The sequence below is a fragment of the Spea bombifrons genome, chromosome 5 (genome assembly GCF_027358695.1).
Source record: "Spea bombifrons isolate aSpeBom1 chromosome 5, aSpeBom1.2.pri, whole genome shotgun sequence".
In the NCBI taxonomy this organism is placed as follows: Eukaryota; Metazoa; Chordata; class Amphibia; order Anura; family Pelobatidae; genus Spea; species Spea bombifrons.
Window position 1 is genome coordinate 55,350,738 of NC_071091.1, and position 15,428 is coordinate 55,366,165.

At 37.8% G+C, this 15,428-nt stretch overlaps 1 long non-coding RNA gene across 1 annotated transcript in view; it reads left to right on the top strand.

The window, feature by feature from the left end:
• Window positions 1–491: 491 nt before the first annotated feature.
• The window catches only part of LOC128497394 (uncharacterized), a 41,546-nt gene continuing 26,609 nt past the window's right edge, over window positions 492–15,428 (top strand). The window contains exon 1 of the long non-coding RNA XR_008354311.1: window positions 492–517. This is a non-coding gene — a long non-coding RNA (uncharacterized LOC128497394). The remainder of the gene's footprint in view (window positions 518–15,428) is intronic.

Consider the following 15,428-nt stretch of genomic DNA (forward strand, 5'->3'; position numbering starts at 1 on the left):
TTTTCTCCCTTGTGGATTCCAGTATTAACCTCTGCTATACTATGGAAGACTTAAGGTAGGCGATAGGCAGTGACTTGTATGGGGAAGGGACCAGGGAGATTAGCTAGGATATATTTAGGGATTCTGTCTTAACTAATAGGCTAGCCTAGTATATATACGAACACGAAGAAAAGAAAATTTTATGTGTTGTGTGTCTTCATGTACGCCATATTCGTTTGTTCTTTATTCGGTTTGACGAATGAAAACTCAACATTTCATGTTCTCCTAAATATGAATGCACATGTCTAACAAAGATAAAATCAGCTATTGTCCCGAAGGGGTTAAGATTGATAACACAACACAAGTAGTAGAGTACTGCCCCATGCTCAAATTCCCTTATTACATCGCCATCACCTAAAGACAGGGCCGGCCTTTGGGGTGTGCGACCGCACAGGGCGCCACACTCCAGGGGGCGCCGCCGCGGGGTCCACCGCCGCGGGGTCCGCCGCCACCGCCGCCGCGGGGTCCGCTGCCACCAGTAGCGTACCTAGCAGGGGGGGCGGGCGGTCAGCACCGGGTGCCGCTCATCAGGGGGGCACCCGGCACCCCTCCAGAGACAGACAGGGAGGGAGCGGTATCGGAGGTCTTTAACAGATCTCCGGCTCCCTTGAGTGATTTTAAGCCGGTTCAAGGATCTCCCTTGAACCCGGCTTAAAATCACTCAAGGGAGCCGGAGGTCTGTTAAAGACCTCCGATACCGCTCCCTTGGGATCCGCGCGGCAACAGCTGCTGTGCGCCGGGGTTTGTTGTCAGATCCCGGCGCACAACACTGTAGCCGCGCCCACTGCTGTCCGTGCCCTCTGACCCGGAAGAAGACAGAAGAACTGAAGAAGAGGAGCGAAGAGAAGGAAAAGGAGCTGTAAGGAGAAAAGAGGAAAGGTAGGAAAGCATTCAGTGAGAGTGAGTGTGACAGTGAGAGTGGATTGGTATATGTGTGGATTGGTATGTGTGTGGATTGGTATATATGTGTGGATTAGTGTATATGTGTGGATTGGTATATATGTGTGGATTAGTGTATATGTGTGGATTGTGGTATGTGTGGATTGGTATGTGTGTGGATTGGTATATGTGTGTGGATTGGTATATATGTGTGGATTAGTGTATATGTGTGGATTGGTATATATTTGTGGATTAGTGTATATGTGTGGATTGGTATAGGTGTGGATTGGTATACGTGTGGATTGGTATGCGTGTGGATTGGTATACATGTGGATTGGTATATGTGTGGCTTGGTATACGTGTGGATTGGTATACGTGTGGATTGGTAAGTGTGGATTGGTATGTGTGTGAATTGGTATATGTGTGGATTGGTATATGTGTGGATTGGTATACGTGTGGATTTGTATATGTGTGGATTGGTAAGTGTGTGAGAGTGATGGGTGTTATGCTGTACCATTTCCAATGTCTTTTTCATGATCTAATTATGCTCTAAAAGTACATCATAACTCCCATCACTCTATTCTGTTCCATACAGTGGCAGAGCTGGGAGGCAGAGGCCTTGCACCCCCACCGCAGGACTCCTGAAAGGTAAGTGAACTTCAAAGAGGGAAAGGTAGATAGTTAGGAGGGGGTAGATAGGGAGAAGGGAGTGAGACAGGGGAAAGGGGGTAGATAGGGAGAAGGGAGTGAGAAGGGGTAGATAGGGCAGAAGGGAGTGAGAAGGGGTAAATAGGTCAATCATACTCCTATCATGCCAAGTCTGCGAGTACATCCTGGAATCTGGGTATGCCTGGGCATGATAGGAATGTGATTGCTGTTAATTATATATATATATATATATATATATATATATATATATATATATATATATATAATATTGATAATATTGTTATTTAATTGTTTTGTCCTATTTTGGTGTGTTACTTTAAGTAAAAGTGTTAGATTTAGGTAAATGCTGCACTTTTGGTTTCAGTCCAGAATTCGTTTCGGTGCATCCCTACTACTAAGCCAGCAAATGAAGTGGTAGGCCTACACCACATCAATGTTTGGCGTAGTATATAGTGATTGGGGTTTTGTTACAAGTTTTGTTACAAGTTTTTATTCCTTTCTTTTTTTGGGATGGGGGGGCGCCAGAGGAGTAGTCAGCACAGGGCGCCAGAACACCTAAGGCCGGCTCTGCCTAAAGACATGGCATTATAACTAAATATATACACAATTAATGCCTATTGTCTTATCATTATCAACAATAAAATATTTTCTGTTCTAAGCAGTGCTTAACTGAATAAAACTTAACATGGTCCCACCTATACAGTGGAATTTGAGGTGACATTAATACTTTTAGGTTAACAATCATTATTACTGATTACATTTACAAATTAGCTCTTGATTAGTCTTTTACTTGGGCTTATTTTCACTAAAAATATTTAGTGAATAGACTCAATCAATCTAGCCATGAGCAACCAACAGTTTTTTTTGTTTTCAATTTCACTTTTACAACTGCAGCTGAAAATAAAAAATGACTAAGAATAACAAGAACATTGCTTTTTTTACTTGAATTTCTACTATTGTACCTTCACTTTTTACATTTAATACCAATAACAATTTTATACTTGACCATTCATGACATTTATTGTTTTTCCCAAAAATGCCTCAACAAATTGTAAATAAAAATATGAAGAACTTAATACAAAATATGTATTAACAATAAAATTGAATAAAAAAATGGCAAAAAACATATTAGTATTACTGTCAAACACGTAAAATATAAAGTCATTTTTGGAGATGTAGACATGACAACAGTATCAAGTTATTTATTTATGCAGTTAAAAAATGTCATTCTGGGATTTCTGAAAATTTCAAAATGGTAAATACAAACACATTTTAGTGGGTGGAAGGAAAGTACGTAAATATAACAATTTATTCTCATATATCGATTAATATGTATTCAAGTTCACAAATCATGTCATAAATCATTTCATAAAATACAATATGTCACCCACACCAGATTAAACAAAAAAAGTAAAGTAATCTATAAAATGTAATTTTTGTATAGAAAACAATGCCAATCATGTGCCAAGGTTTCAGCATCACATAAGAAAAACTTGTCAAGAAATGAAATTCTGATGACATAAACAAGATGTGCTGTGTCTAACAAATCTGGCAAAGCTGAAGTTAAAACCTACAGGAAATATAAAGTTCATTATGTAGATGACGTATGTAGAACAGGAAAAAGTGTAGAATTGAGAAATATTTTATTATCGGTACACAAACAAAGAAATAATTGAAAAATTTTTACAGAGCAAAGTTTTGGTGGATTTTCATAGAAGCTTTTAACTGTGAATTCTCTTGTAAGCCAGAGCGAGTTTAGCAGAGTCGTATTTTTGTCTTGCTGTTGGAGTTGTAAAAAATGAATCATTGTTCTGGCTCAATTCTCCTTTGGCTCATTCTGACTATTGGGCAAAAAAGTGAGCCAGAACCATGGTCAGCACTCGAGATGAATCTGGCTTACACGTTTCTGCTTTAATCAGCCATTCCTTTGTTGCCAGTATTCAACAAATCAAACATGTCGGCATATGCAGTAATTTTCACCAAATTAAATAATTCATGAGCAATTGAATACAACATCGTCTAGCTTGGGAAAGCATGCCTTTTTGCCTTCTTACATTTATAATATATTCATGGCAATATAATAATGGAATTAATATAATGTAAACATTACAACTCTCACATAGAACACTCACATGTTCTCACTCATGTGAGTGTTCCAGCCCATTACTTTTATTGCATTAATTTGTGTTGCACACAGGCTGCACTATTATTTGCTTCTTTTATTTTTTATGTACATCCCGGATTCTGATCAATTTTAACCCCAAAGTGGTAAGCTAAATCTCTTTATTTGCTTATTCTCTCCACTCACTGTGGTGGGTTACACCACCACTATTCTCTTTTGCATATATATATATATATATATATATATATATATATATATATATATATATATATATATATATATTTACAAAATAATAAAATTATTTATCTATAATTCAGGATAAGACATGACAGCATACTACCTTTGGAAATTGACAGGCACAAAATATTTTATCAGAATGCAGTTATTTTGAAATTCAATCAAAAGCTACCAGGAAGAATAAAATGTATACTTAAAACATGTGTCATTGCCCAGGTTATACACTTTTTTTAAAAAAAACAATTCTCTACTCTTTTTTCATATTTTTAAATGCACATACACTCTCAATGTATAAAATCTATTTGACAATGTATTTTTTATTATTATTATTTAGTTGCATAGGACATCTTAATTAAATAGTGAGATCAGATTACTATAAAATTATCCACAGGTTGGAAAGGATATTTATACAGAGACAAATATTCTTTATGTCAATCATGAACAGGTCCCCATTGTGAATCAATGTGCTGGAATACAATGTATGTCATGGAGATACTGAGTTAAAGCTGCTTTTGATGTGGTGATATGTTAAAGTTATATACCTGTCAGGCCAAGGATATAATACTTATACAAATTTTATGACTGGCAAGTCTTCACAGCCTTCCATTTATGTGTGAATTGCATATGCATGAGCATTCTTCTGTTCACGCACTTCTGTATACAATGTGAAGTGCAACTAAAGTACTAGGGCTGTTGGGGTTTTATTGTATGTGGTGGATACTGGATATTAATTAACATTTATACAGTTCCTCTTCATTCAGTCATTGCTTGGCTTATCTGCTAGCTGACAGTTCCGTTGCCTGGCTCTTTTGTTCTCTAAACACATGTATCTCCATTAATATTTCTTTGTGTGTTTGTTTACCAATAGGTTTTTATGTTCTAGTTTCCTTTTTGTTTCCGTTGTTTATTGCTATTGTTGCCTTTGGGCTTTTGTTTGCATTTTAGCCATGAGTTTGTTGTTTGTTTAATCGTGACCATTGGCCTTCATTTACATGTGAATCATTTTCTTGTTCACCTGTGCGACTGCTCTGTAGCTGAAAATGCCTGATGGCTATACTTGGGACTAATTGCTGTAGCTCTATTATCTTCTACCTCTGTGTTTCTTTTGTATTGTCCTGCATCTTCTGGTAGGAGATAGAAGACACGACACAGTTCTTAAGACCTTATTAGTATTATTATTGTTATCATTATTATATTACTATTATTTATTGATTTAAATAGTACTATCATATTCCACAGTTTTGTACTATATTGGATGGTTTCAGATTTAGAACACTTTTGCATGATCTAGGCTTGTTAAATAGTTATGTTACAAAGCATTCTCCACATATGTATGTGGTGGGTCAGTATCACACAGCTGAGGTACGCTTCTCCTCTATTGGCTCAAACACTGCCGGTAGAAGCCCCTTACCGAAACAAAAATGGCTTGTGGGGGGGGGCCCTGGGATGTCCCACCCTCCACACCACCAGGATTTTTTCTTCTTCTCATCTTCTTTGGTGACAAAGGTGGCCCAAACAAGCCATTTGGGGGCACTGACAAGCCATTTAAGTGCAAAGATGACACAGACAAGCCATTTGGGGCAATGACAAAGCAGCGGTGCATCAGTGGCTATACATTCAACCAAAACCATATTTTTTGCTGATGGCATCGGTAGGATGTTGGAAAAATTGCATCGCAAAGGAAGGTGACTATGTAGAAAAGTGATGTAATTTGTTTTTACTGTAATTTGTAAATGCCATTTGTCACAAATACTCTTTTAAGTTTTAAAAGAGTGTCCTTTAATGTGGCCCCTTTAAATTTTTGTGTGGTCCATTTTGCAAATGCATCAGGAGAGTCTGCATAATCTGCCTATGTGCATTTGCCCCATTTGCCCCATTTCCCACTCTCCAAGCTATTTGTTGTGCAGTTGATTTTTCAGCCCTACACTGGTTGTGCACGACACACTTACCACCAGACAGCTGCACTGTTGGCTCAGCGAACACTGTGGGTGTCTATTTAGATCTCCTTGTGAATGTGCAGCAAGCAATCCCAATGATTTAAATGGGTGCGCTTTCCTGAAACTGAAAGTACCTATTAAGTGGTGAGAATATGGACGGACTACGGGGAAAAAAGGGCAGCTTTTGCTGAAGAGCTGCAACTTCTCATACAAGTAAGTGGCTTACTATTTGTTTATTTTTTCGTTTTGAAGAATACATATTAAAATACTCACAAAGTACTTTGTTCATTATTGAACACTTCAAATCAAAACTGCAAGGATTGATGTGATATTTTACTTGAAACAAAGCAAAATTATTTTTTATATCATTTTTAAAGTAGGCTGAAATTCATATCTCATTAGAGAAGTCCAATGGAAAAAAAGATTTTTCTTCATGAGATAATATGCAGTAGTGTATACACTAATGTAGAGGTTGGCATTGACAAAAAATGGTTTTATCTCATTTTCTTCCAATAGACTTCCTTTTTCGCAGACATAGAGTCTGTCATTGTTGTCAGAAACGTGGTATTTTGGGGGCTTTCTCTGCTCAAACACCACACTGAGCTGATTCTTTATGGCAATGCTATGAAGTTTGTTCCTCCTTAGGCTTTCATTAGTCAGAATGTCCAGCTGGGTGATCAAGACTGAGCCATTGTATTGATACCAGCATGATTAGGAGTTAAGGTTGTCTATTAGATTCAGCCACTGACAGGGCTAGAACACACACAAATGGCTAACATGCAGCTGGATTAAAACATTATAACATGGAGAGAGAGAAAAAAAGCAGCACAGTATTTTTTAAAACGTTTTTTTAAATTCTGTTGCTGTTAATATAAAATAAGCAAACACCCTTAACAAATACATATTTGTACAAGATGGCACAAGTTTATAATGCATGCACGACAAGCTTGTTTCACACCAATATCTGGTATTTTTCTTATATAATGCGAAAAGCTACACCAAGAAGAGTTAAATGTCTTAATTTAAAATGTTCTTTTCTGTGAATAATAAATCCTCTGTATGTCAATACCTTTTTAATAAGCTCTTGAAAAAGTTCAACCAGACAGACATGCAATTACAGTATATATATATATATATATATATATATATATATATATACACACCGTATTGGCTCGGATATAGGCCGCCCCCGTATATAGGCCGCACCCTAAAAGTTTGGTGCTTTTTTAAAGAAAAAGTTTTTTCTTTAAAAAAGCACCAAAAAAAAAAAAAACATTCTGCCACTCTGTCTCCCCCCCACCCCGAGATATACTGCCACTGTCCTCCTCCCTCCTCCCCCCGAGATATGCTGACACTGTCCCCCCCCGAGATATGCTGCGACTGTCTCCCCCCCCGAGATATGCTGCCACTGTCCCCCCCCGAGATATGCTGCCACTGTCCTCCTCCTCCTCCCCCCCGCCGAGATATGCCACTCTGCCCCCCCCGACTTACCGGAGCAGACTCCCGGGTGTCTTGCGGGGCCGGCGGGGGGCATCTACGCAATACGCGTATACAACCGGAAGTTGTCTACGCGTATCGCGTAGATGTCCCCCACCGGCGCCCCGCAAGACACCCGGGAGTCTGCTCCGGTAAGTCTTGGGGGCAGAGGTAAAACGCATCGTGTGGACGGTCACCGGCTGCGGCGATGCGGGTAAACAACCCGGAGGCTGTTTACCCCCATCGCTGCAGCCGGTGACCGTCCAGACGATGCGCTTAGACAACCTCCGGGCACTAGACCCCGAATATAGGCCGCACCCCCACTTTAAAGACTTAAAGTGGGGGAAAAAAGTGCGGCCTATATTCGAGCCAATACGGTATATATATATATATATATATATATATATATATATATATATATATATATATATATATATATATATATATATATATATATATAAAACATTTTCAAAAGATGGTCAGCACTCCAGGTCTTTAAATTGACAATTTCATTTTATTCAAAGTCAAGTCGACGTTTCAGTCATTGCTGACTTTCATCAGGACATACCAGCAATGAAAGTCAGCAATGACTGAAACGTCGACTTGACTTTGAATAAAATGAAATTGTCAATTTAAAGACCTGGAGTGCTGACCATCTTTTGAAAATGTTTTGTATGAAAACTGCTGGTTACTAGCACCGGGCTTGGAATATTTGGAATGGTGTGCAATGGACTCTGTGGGTAAATGGATATATATATATATATATATATATATATATATACTTTAGTTTTACATTTGTTTCTTATTGTATTTCTCCATTATTGGTTTCTTCTCTTATGTACTTCTATCCCTCTTTCTTTACCCCCTCCCTTCTATTTCTCTCTTTCTCTTCCCCTTCACACTTTCTCCCCACTATCTTTCTTCTGAATGTCAATTTTAATTCTCCATTTCCCACTTTCCTCTCTCTCATTTTTCTGACCTCTTTTGATTTATTATTGATCCATATTGATCAATAAGAAGGAAAGATGATATATATATATATATATATATATATATATATATTTAATTTTTGCCAAGTGTGTGTGGAAAATGTGCTACACAGAGGAGTTTTGTCATTTCTTAGAGTATTTTTTATAATATATCTACGGTATGTGCAAAACAGCCAAATGTTGCACTTCATACACCAGCACTATTTCAAAGTATATTTAAAATCTTTAATTTTTAAACACAGATAATAAAAACAAAAATATATATATAAATAAAGGTTTTCCTTTTTTTGTTCACTGTGAACCTTATATTTAAATTTTATTACATATAACGATACATATTTCTAAAGATACAAATATAAGAAAAAATATTTTTATACATTTTATAGTATTTTTATGCTTTTAAAACTATTGTTTAAATGTTGATATCAAGATAGACTTTCACTATTCAAGCATCAATTTTATTTTATAAGGTTAAATCTGTGCTAATATCTGTACCACAGAAGTTCTGCAAATAAAACATAGGTGTTATAATATATGAGCTCTCAGGAGCGAAACAAGGTCTGTTTCTTAGATGGCTGCTTTCAACATATCTAAAAAAGAGATCTTTTTTAGTCTCAAAAGCACATTTATCAGATATATTGGATGTTCAATCTGCTGCCCTTTTAATCTCACTTGAGATAACCTTCTCTGAGGTTTGACTTAAAGTAAAATATTTATTTCACCCTCATCACTTTCTCTCCTGCTGTCAAAACATAGGTTACTGATTTGTTTCAAGAGTTTTTATAGCCACGTGTATTTCTTTTTAGTAGTATATTAAAAACTTCATGTTTAAGTAACAACACACAACATACACAAACACTATATATATATATATATATATATATATCAAACCCATTTAGTAGTTTTTTCGTAAATTTTATAAATTTTACACAAATTGTGTGTTGTTTTACTTTCATTTTCATTTTATTTTTCAATAGGAAGAAAACTGAAGACATAAACAAAAGAAAACACAACATGTTTGACCCAATAGAGATTGCATAAAAAAATACACTACTGTTAACTGTTAAGGCTGTTTGAGGCTAGGATGCCACAGGCAGGCTGTTTGAGGTCAAAGTTGGCAAGTCCTATGCTTCCAATCTAGGTGTTGAGCAGATCCTGTACATGCAATCAGGGTGCCAGGGCTGACATGATACTGAAGGGACCACATCTGCCATGTTTTCCAGGACACATACATATTTTTTTTTTTACATATTGCTTACCAGCCCAGATAAAATACTGCCATGCATTTTATCTGGGCTGGTGGTATCAATACACAACGGGGGCAGCTGGGGCCATTACATAAGTCAATACTAAAGGGAAGGCAGGCTGGGGGCCTAAATACACATAGTGCTGGCTGGGGTGATAGAAAATAGGCAAAAACACAAAAGGGTGGTCAATGACAAAGCAGTGTAGAAACTACTTTTGTATTGTTGTAGCTTAGCCCATCCGGATGTCGGTGTCCTGGTGTGTGTGTGTTTAGGCGTCGGTGTGGCAGAGCCTGTCCAGGTGTGTGTGTTTGGGTGTTGGTGTGGCAGAGCCTGTCCTGGTGTGTGTGCATCTGGCTGTTGGTGTGGCAGAGCCTGTCCCAATGTGTATTTTTGGTGTAGGTGTAGCAGAGCTGGTCCTGGTGTATGTGTGTTTGGGTGTCGGTGTGTCAGAGTCTGTCCTGGTGTGTGTGTTTGGTCATCTGTTTCCTGGCACTTTACTTACTCTAGGAATAAACAGAACTATTTAATTTTTACTTATCCAGAGACAAAACGCCCTCCTGAATTTGTAGTCACTTCAGTGGACAAAACTTTCTAGAACCAGAAATCAGTGAGAGAAAACGTAAAGATTTTGTGTTATTTACTCTATTTTATTCCGCATATTGTATTAAAAAGGATTATTGGCACTAAATTGTGGCTTCTGGTGTATGATGATTTTTTTTAGTGTACTGATGTACTCCCAATCCCGTCACGTTACATCAATATACGTTAGAAAATCAGGAAAAGATGGGCATGGATGGAGGGCTGATTCAGTGGTGCAGTGGGCCACTTGACTAGACGTGCCTCAAAGGCCTTAGGCTGCTAACCCTCCCCTGACTTGCAGGTCTACTGGCTGCACTTTATATTGTGGTAATAATTTTACATCGTAATGAATGAGAATGATTTAATTAGCGTAATACTAGTGTGCATATGAATCATACATTCATTAGCTAACTTCAAGGTTTGCATCATAATTTCTCCACTACCATTTATCTCTACTTTTGGATCAGCCTACCATACCCTTTTTCATGGGCGTCTGATAGCAAGGTCGCTGAAATACTGCAAAATGCAACAGCTCTTGACCTTGATTTATTTAGAACCGGCACAAAAAAGTCCTCCGAGAAAATGTATCCTAATCCTACTTTATACTAAAAAATCTGGTAGATTTAGTTTTACTTTTCATTATCAATTTGTTAAATGAGCCAGACAAAATAGAATAGAGAGTAAACATACTTGTGTCTGCCGAGCTGAATGTTCTCAAATTAGGGTTGACCTTAATGTCCTACCCAGACATATTTAAATGTCTTAGTATATACTATCCAATTACAAATACAATTCAGAAACCAATGTCACATCTTTATTTTCTATATTTTTTTATCATTTGTTAAATCCTGTTTGAAAAGAAAAAGAATATTATAACTCATGAGATTCTGCGCTTGATTTAAAACTATATTTTAATAAATAGTTTTTTTTGTATATTACTGATATTTCAAAATATTGAATTGCAATTTTATGAGTAAATATCAGAGGATATATATATATATATATATATATATATATATATATATATATATATTCCAAAAATAGTTGCCGACACTCATGGGACTTGGTTTCAATAAATCTCTCAAAGCTCTATGTTACAAGTCAATATATATATATATATATATATATATATATATCTATATATATAAAAATATATATAGATATATATATATATATATATATATATATATATATATATATATATATATATATATACTTACATCCAGATTGGTTCATTTTAGTCACAGGCTCGGTGATATGGCAGTTGAAGGACACCACTGCCAATGTGAACCAGACTCAATGGGCTTGATTCAATGAGATATCTAAAGGCCAGGTATCTGTTTTTTTTTTGTTTTTTTTTTTAAACGTACTCACTAGAAAGTAATTACATGTCTAGGCCACATAGCCAAGTAACAAGGGCTAACTACGCAACCGCGCGTACGCATTTAGAAAATGCAGATCTAAACAAAAACAAAAAAAATGGTATGAGGTATCTGCTGTAGACTGACTGCTTGGGTCCAGGAGCGGTCAGAAACATTAGTGCCCCAATGACATACCAGGTACATTATGGGTGCTGTAAGACAGTCTTTGAATGCGGGGTTAATATAATATCATACAATTTAAATAATAATAAAATAATACATTATTATTTTGAAAAAAACATTAAATAGGTGTCAATATTGAAAAGATTATTTGTAAAACTTTTTCGAAATCTTCCTTTTTATCATTGTGCCAGCACTGCAAGAGATATTTTTAAAACCTTTTTTTTTTTTTTTTTTTTTTTTTACAGTTAGACGTTATTGATGTCTGTGACATTTGCCAGCAACTTGCCGCAGTATCAATACAGAGTAGAAGGGGGCTTCCAAAAATTACAACGATTCAATTTCCAGGGCTTTATGCCACAATTCTATCAATCCTCAATGATTTATCCAGCGTTTACTGTACGTGGATACACTATAGCAAGCTACAGACAAACATCCCAAAAATCAGTCACAAAATTGTAATAAAGAATTATACTAATAATGGCTTTAAATAATAAACATACACTGTTAGGACACTAAGTATCCTGAAAGCTTGTGTTTACCATCTTCTTAGTTTCTTTGTTACATGATTCTAAATTGGTAAAGCCACACAGATAAATGTAATTCACAGAATATTCATTTGGATGGAAAAATACAAATGTTTGATAAAGCGAGTAACATCCTAATAAAATAATACATTTTGAGCCCTGCTCAAACATAGGGAAGACAGGTGACAGCACTTTGTTGATCTTAAAGGGACACCAGGGTTGAGTCTAGGAAATAGCTAAAATAACATCTTTCTGATGTGAACTGGAAAACCAAAGCAGCTTGTAGTGCCCGGAGTGCAGATATTCTAAACTCTCTATTGGGATCATCTTTAAAACAAGTAGTTGAGGAACCAACTTGTCAAGAGTCCATATTATGATTAGTCTTCACAAATGGAGATTGGGTATCGAATATTACTGTAGGTGAAAGTTTGGGATCTAGTGATCATCAATCTGTGTGGTTTAATACACAAAGAGACACACCACATAGTTTTTTTTTTTTAACTGCCTTGTCTGTGATATATGGAGGATTTTGACTATTGATCATCACCTACCTCTCTGGGTTGAGGAATTCTAAAGGTATCTCTGATCTAATTGCTGATCTCACTGCTGAAGGTTATTGGGAGCCAAACAGGGCCGGACTGGCTCACCGGGATACCGGGAAATTTCCCGGTGGGCCGGTTGCTCCGTGGGCCGGTCGCGGGAGACAAACCTTCAAAACAGCCACTCAGCGGCTGCAAGCGGTATTGAAACCGGCGCCCAGGCCGCCTCCTCCCACCGCCGGCACCTAATGAAGTCAAGGGGGCCGGTGCATACACCGCGCCGCCCAATGGCAGTGCCTCAGCACTTCGTCCCACATTTTAAAAGGGGTGAGACCAAGAGCTAAGGCACAACCACTGGGCGGCGCGGTGTGTGAACATCGGCCACTTTAACTCCTTGAATGCTGGCCTCCACCCCCTGCCCTCACCAGACACCAGAAGCAGTGCTAAGTCGGGGAGGAGGGGGTGGGGAGTTTGGTATATGGGGGGTATAAGGCTTTTTCTGGAGGCAGAGTGCCCCATGATATGCCTTTTAACCCCCTTCATGCCACTCTACCTCTAAAAATTTGAACCCCTTATATGCCCCTCTGCCTCCAGAAATGCCTTTTAACCCCCTATATGCCACTCTGTCCCATGATATGCCTTCCCAGAGTCAAAAGGCATTTCTGAAAGGAAGAGTGGCATAAAAGGGGTTAAAAGGCATATCGTGGGGCACAGTGGCATATAGGGGGTTAAAAAGCATATCACGGGGCAGAGTGGCACATAAAAGGGTATAAGGCATATCAGGGAGGCAGAGTGGCATATAAGGGGGTATAAGGCATTTCTGGGGGCAGATGTGCATAACTGGGGGGGGCAGGTTGGCAAATAAAAGGTAATAAAAACAAAAAATCATAGCTTTTCTTAAATATGAAATAAATAGTTTACATGAATTAATAAAGAAATACAAGTTTCTTACAAGAATATCAAGAAGAATAATGTGATCACTGTTTTGTTCCACTGAATAAAAAGGAACTTTTTCATCTAAAAATGTTTGCAGTAGCAAATGTTTTGATTCCATTATGTGTGATGTATTTCATTTATTAGGGCCTTTTAACACTTTTGCTTTCTGGCATTTTAATACAAATAATGTGATAAAAAGAATGTTTTATAGTTATTTGTATGGGAAATAGTGTGACTCGGGTATGTATTAGGGGTGCATGTGGGTATAAGAGCTCGACCACGAGATAAACTTTATAGGGCTGCTCTCCAAATATTTCCAGGGCTGCTTTTCAGTCCCAGTCCGGCCCTGGAGCCTACCCTTTTGAGAGCCTCTCTTATTTCATTACCAGTATACTGTATGTTGTGATAGTTACTACACTATAAGTGTACTATACTTTTTGTGTTTTCTCTGAACTATGGTTGACAGAAGACTGTCAATGGGAAATATTTGATTAATGTTTTATTGGTTGTGCAACTAGACAGATGCTCTCCTTTGTTTATTCTGATATATATATATATCTGATATATATATAGATATTATTTTTTATAGTGGATTTAGTACAGTTGTACAAGTTGAACACTAATACTTTGTGCTTATCGGCACCCATTCCTCGGCAAAATTCATAAGCTCAGTAAAATGCCTGGTTTTGCTGCCAGTATTTATCAACAAATATGAAGAATATTATAATATATGATGAGCTCTATGAAGAATAATATATGACAAGATAGAAAGAAAATATTTTGTGTTCTCCACAAATTAGAGGTTTGGCCAGGGGCATAACTAGAAACTGCTGGGCACCAGTGCGAAAATTCTCCCATTGTCCTCCAACATCACTGTAACGGGTTCACCAAGAGAGCTGTAGTAACTCCCAGAGATCACCCAGTATCCTCCTGTTGTCCCCGGAATCACTTCCAGCACCAGCCAGCATGCACACCTTGGAACCCTGCTATGTGTACCCAATAAGTAGACACAACTACCTTGAATTGAGTACAGCAGGAATGAACAGTTTATTGATGTAAAACATAGACTCATATAGCCACAGAACTTCATTAACATAAATTAACATTGATAAACAGGTACATGTAGACAAACCAACCTTTAATCCCCTTTAGCTACTGAATTTCCCCCTGGCAGCAATCCTGTTAATGGGATTAGTTTACACAATGGAGTTCCTGCCTGTTTGGCAGCCAGGCTGGAGCCATCTCTGAGTACCTTGGGGCCCTGTATGACTGACATGTCCCACAGTGCCACATTTGCCCCCAAACAGCTTGTGAGTACCTCCTTTTCCCCATACAGCTTGTGAGTACCACTTTTGCCCAAAGTAGCTTATCAGTTTCCTCTAAACCGCCTGCCTGTGCCATCCCTGCTCCAGCTTGTCAGAGCCCCCAAACAGCTTATCTGTGCCCTCTTTGCTCCCAAACTCCAACATACAGTATGGCACACATGTGTGAACACACTTCCACAACGCGTACACACTCATTCTAACACACACTCTCTCTTTCACTACCTTACACATACATGCTCACACATACTTACACATACACATTCATGCTCACATCCACTTATACCTAGACATGCATAATCACATACATACATACATACCCCCTACCTCCCACCTGCACCTCCTAACCTGACCCCGCTGCATTCCTGTCTCTTTCTTTTGAAGCAGTA